We start from the raw sequence: 5,782 nt of genomic DNA on the forward strand, positions 1-5,782 counted from the left end.
ACTGCGTGCTGGTGCTGTCTGCGCGCTGGGGATGTCTCCTGCAGCCAGCTCCGCTGCTCCTTGGGTCCCTGCACAGGTTTCCCCACTGCATCTCCCACTGCTGCCAGCACGGGCAGCATCTGCAGGGGAAGGGGGGCTGACTGCTGCGGGGCTGAGTGGCCAGGGCAGGGCTGGGCACAGCTCCTTCTGCTTGCTCTGGGGAAGGAGGGCAGTGAGCAGTGGGCCTGTGGCTGCCCTGACAGAACAAAGCTTTGCCCCAGACCCCTTGGAAGCATTTGACAAGGGCAGGGATGGTGAACAAGTGAAGGGCGGTGTGTCAGTGGAAGCACCCCAGGGCCCAGAGGGAAGCAGCACATCCTAAGGCCACAGAGGAGGCGGTGGCAGGCAGCAGGGGGAAGCTGGGCGGCCTGTCCCCTGGCACAGGGCTCTGCCCTGCAGACCGCACCGCTCCCGGATCGCTCTGTTCTTTCCCCTCCGCAACGTGCTGGTGTAAAAGGCAGAAAAAACACAAGTGCTTGTAACAATAAAGAGCACAATAACTGATAGTAAAGACTCCGGCAGCTGTAGGGAGCCAAAAGCTTCTTGGAGGGGGTTGGATGGAAGCTGAGTTTCCCTCCCTGCTTGTATTGTATTTCTTTCCTCTGCCAAAATGTGCTTCCTGAGTCTTGGGCAGAACTCTCTGCTGCTGACCCTCACCTTCCTCTGTTTAGCCTGGAGCGCAGGCTTGCCACGAGCGCCTGAGGCCGCGCCTGGGGACAGGCAGAGCCTCCCGCTGCGTGCACATGGCCGGGGTCAGGCCCGCTGTCAGCGGCTTCCTGCAAACCGCAGCCAAGTCGGGCCACACCTGACCGCGTCCCTCGGGAGCTGCCGGGCAGGGACCCGGCACGGGAGCCTGCGGAGAGCGGCGGGGGAACGGCTGCAGCCGCCGCGGCTGGCGCTGATGGGGCTGCACGGGCTGCGTCCAGTCCTTCTCCCGCAGACAAAGATGGGTCAGGCTCGCTCCGCACAGCTGGGAACGGGAGGCAGCGCGAACAAAGCGGAGGTCAGACGGTGCTCGAACCAAAGGGGTAATTCTGACTCCATTAAAATTCTCGCTCCCGTTTGCGTGGAAGCAGAAGGCTGCGCTACTGCTCATAAAGGACTAAACCACCCTCGGGGTGACTCATAGCCCTTAACAGAGCTGCCACGCTGATTTTACAAATATCAGAGCAATGCCTCAAAGTCAGTGTTTTATACGTTTTAACCTATCAACTTGGGAGCAGACCCGTAGCTCTTTCAGAAAGCTCCCCTTCCCCTGTATTTTATTTCCCTTCTCAGTGCCAGAATCGGAGCCAAAGCCGAGCTTAACAAAGCAACAGGCATGGCCATTCTTCCCAGCCTTCATTTCCCCTGGTGAGATGGGAGAAATTAATTTAAACCCTATCAAAACAGCAAAAGCTGTTCACTATTTTGTGCAGCAGAACACAGCGTGAACAAAATACTCGCTTGAACCATCCGCATTTGCCAGCCCAGGCAAGAGCACAAGAACGCGCAGGTTGGAATCCTTTTGTTTGGGCATCTGCAGTAGGCAAACGCAGACAAACGTGATCTAAGCTATTCCCCAAGCAGTGAGGGCAGCGGCAACGAGATGCTTGGGATGCAGGCAAGACAGAGGAGCTTTTACCTTATCCAATGCTCTTATTTCTTTTCTCTGAGCCCTCTCATTCCTGGATGCAGTCAGACACAGCAAAGCTCCTCACTCCCACCAACTGCTTGTGCCCTAGCCCCGCGATAGCCTGGAGCGGCACGCGACCAGCTGAGCAGGCTCAGAGCTCAGAGGCAATGCAGCACCGCTGCTGTCAACCCCAGATATCACACACAGGAGGAACCTGCACCAGTGCACACGTTAGCCTTGCCAACGTTTTTGCAATGTGTGTAAGGGAGTGGAAAAACTTGCCTTTGAAGCAGGGAGAAAAAAAAAAAAGGGAATAACCCCTGCACTGCCAAGCAAAGGGATGCTGACCTGCCTCTGGTACTCAGGAACCACCCCCGGCACAGCAGCTGGTTGCTGGGCTGATTTACTGCCTTAACAGCCAAAATAACACCGCAGGCTTTTTGCTTCCACTTTGCTGGGCTGTATTTTCTCAGCTCTTCTTGCCAAGGCACTGCTCGGACCACTCTCAGCCACACAGGAGGTGTCTCACAGCAGTTACATCGAGACCCCACCCAGAAGGGCTCATGCAAAAGCACAGCCATAAAATTATTAACAGGAGGGCAAGGTTACGTTATTAAGACCATTTGCTAAGGTCACATCCATTCCTCATAGAATAAAGAGAAATAATGGGTTTTTACATGAAGTTAAATATTGCAATTAACCTGCTTCCTGTGTTTGCCTGTCACCCACTGCTAACACTGGCCCAGCAGTTCAGGGCTGAGCACCATCCTGCGCTCTGCAGTGCCACAGACGCCTCTTCTCTGGATTCAGAGAAGCAAATGGAAATTGCACTGGGATTTCCCAACAACCTCCATCTGCTTTAGCTGTCTTAACTTCCTGAACTCACATCAAATGTAATTGAGGTGATCAGAACTTTTCAACCAATTTTTCTTCCTCTTTTCACTTAAGTTTTTTTCCACATGTAGAAAAAACTAAGTTGAGACAATGTTCAAGTGAGGCTCGTAGCAAACAGAAATCTTTAATCAATTATCAAGTTTCTATTAGCAATACTGAATTAGCCTTAGGACTTGCAGGATGGCAAAATCTTCATCACAAATGCCCAAGACCAGCTTAAAGCAGCCACAAGAGGGAGTCTCAAATCTCTTATTAATATCCAGATGGATTCTAGTTTCAAAATACTTTTAGTACAAAGTGCACAGCAAGCTTTCAAAAGGGTTTTACAAAGTCATCTCTAACTCCAAATCGTTCTCTCTGGATTCGCAAAGTATCCTTGTTCTGAAGGTAAAGGTTCTTGAAGGTTTTTCGTTACTTATGAATGGGCAAAAAAAAAACCATCTCATTTATTGTAGCTCCATTCTAGAACCATATTGCAATTGAAGGCAGGGAAGAATTTGTGAATGGCTTTGTCTGAACAAATCTGAGTTTACGCATGCTCAGAAGGCTAGTTGCACCTAAACTGACTTTTTTTTTTTTTTTTACAGGGGTGATAATGGCATGCAACAGATTTATGAAACTGTTCGGAGAGCTGAATAAAATCAGTTCCTTTCCACCACTTTCTCAGATGAACAATTTGGTGGCTGTAAGCAGAGCAGGCGTTGCTGTTGGGCTTCTGGTCTTTCTGGCTAGCGGTACACCTTCTCCAGTCCTTTTGCCTTACGAGCTAAGCAGAACCACTTGAGATTAGAGTTTATCAAACTGTCATGGAGGGGGCCATTCCCTGTGGAACAATGCTGTCATGCTAGTGCCACCCAGTAACTGCTGGGCTAGAAATGCACTCCTCCCTTATTAAGACTAGAAATTGCAGTATGATTTTTCTCTTGCCATCCATAATCTGACCGGGAGCAGGTACTGCCTAATCCAGCCTATGGCGCGGGGCAAGCTACCATGACATTGGCTTGAAATTTTGTTAATTTCACATGTGATTAGAAGCTCTGGCAGAGCTTAGAGACGACAACATAACAAATAACACTTCTCACATTGCCAGTAAAATATCTGTGTTGGATCTGTGTGCGTCTGCTCTCCATCTGCCAAAAAAATGTCAGGATACATTCCTCAAAAATAGTTTTATGATCTTTACTCAATCTTGACATTCACTTGTTCTAAAGTTTCCAAAAAAACATTACAGCTCCAAAGGGGGATCTATGCTTGAGTAAAGCCACACAATTTTGAACAGAAATAGCTACATACAGGCACTGTCCAAAGCACCAAGAAACAGAACTTTGGCAAGACTTTTTTGCAGATTCAGCCAAGAGATGGAGACGAGAAGTAATTATCTGAAAGAAGTTAATGAAAGAAGTGCTCATAGTACAGCTGAGTTCTACTTGACTTTATGATCACTTCATTGTCCTCCTCTCCTGCTCTCTTTTGTTCATTCACCTTCCCACCCCTGCATGAAACTCACGTGGGAACCTAAGCAAGCAGTTAATTCTGACTTTTAAACATAATCAATGCATCATTATAGGATCAACAACCTCCAGTCCAAGAGGTAGTAGATTCAGCTGTCATGAAAGATGAACAATCTTAAACCTTTGAGACTGCAGCATAAGTCACCTTTTTTTTTTTTCTCCTTACAGTACTAGCCAATTTAAGGTTGGGTTTTGTAAGAGGCTGTTTAAAAGATGTCATCCCCTCACATTTATGAATGTCATTCTGTTCAGCATGAATTTAATTGAAAATGCTTTTTAATTATGATTAGGGACTGACTATGGGAATGCCTATGCCTGTTTATTCAAAAGCAGATGTTCAGCACTGCAGTATTTCATACATTATGCTGACAATAGTTATCAACAATACGTAGTATCTAAAAAGCCTTTTGGAAGGTTTGCCTAAGTGTTAGAATGGGTCAGCACAGAGATCAGATGTGATACATGTTAACATCCCCCTAAAAATGGTTCCTCTGCTTGGCCAAACTTCATTTTCACTCACTCAGCTGAATGTAATTAGACCTCAAGCTTTCAATCTCTAGAGAAGAGGTTATCTTTCTTCAGAAATGCATGGCTGCTCTGAAATGCTGGCAGTCATCTGGAAGGAGAAACTGCGAAGGTTTAGACAAGGAGGTGCTAAGACTGCATGATACGTGCATTAAAATGCAAACATGTATGCCATAGCACCTGCTTGCTGAGTTTCAGTCAACATACCCAAACAGAAGTAGCAAGAACCCATCAGCCACACAGTACATGAGCTATTTTTAGATAAAGGTTATACAATTTTCCCTCTAGCTCCATGGATCAGAAACATATGCTGCAGCTACAGACCCATTACAACTTAATCCTACCCCAAACAAGGGGATGGTAAATCTTCAGATCCTGATTTCACTGCTAGTCTATTCAAGGAACAAAATACTATTTGAGCCTGCTATGGTTCAGACTACACCATCTGGTCTAGAGCAAGCTGAACTGCACATGGCTTTGTGAAAACAAGTTCATTTGTTTCTTCTGACCTTTGTAATAAGGTTCTTGCTATTAAAGGGGAAGAGCAGAGGAAAGACTAGATCCACGGAACATGCAACTTCTGGATATTGCAGACAAACTAGCTGGAGGCAGCAGCCTTACTCCTCCCTCAGAAAGAATCACGGTGAGACTACAGGAAGGATCTGCCCCAAGCCCCTCATATCAGGCCATTAAAAACCAACGGAAGCAGCTAACCTATCTGCGGGAGATCTAAGTAGTTGGCCACTAGAATAAGGATCTGTATAACAGAAACAGCACTGACCTCATATCTATCCAAAACCACCAAGACTAAGGTCTTGCTCTGAGACAGGTTTTAAGTAAAAATCTATACAGAAGCAGTCTCTTGGAAAAAATGCACCATTATTGGAGGCAAGATTGTAAGGGAAGACATGAATGACTTATTTGTGCTTAAAGCTTGCTTGATGCAAGTGACAGGGGTCTCAATGAGCAAATAATGCCACACAGCATCTTGATTGTTTAAAGCAATGGCCAAAGACTCAGGCTGTATTCATATGCCTCTCAGATAAGCCTGGCAGCCACCGTTGGGAAACTGACATCACTGTGTTCAGATGGTCCCAAAGGCTATAGGACTGCAGAGACCATAGCACAGAACAGGGAGATTCTCATACATAATAGTCGCTTAAAAATATGTTTAAAGAAATCCACTAAGCCATGTAAC

This window comes from Anas acuta, chromosome 20 (assembly GCF_963932015.1).
Source record: "Anas acuta chromosome 20, bAnaAcu1.1, whole genome shotgun sequence".
Taxonomy (NCBI): Eukaryota; Metazoa; Chordata; class Aves; order Anseriformes; family Anatidae; genus Anas; species Anas acuta.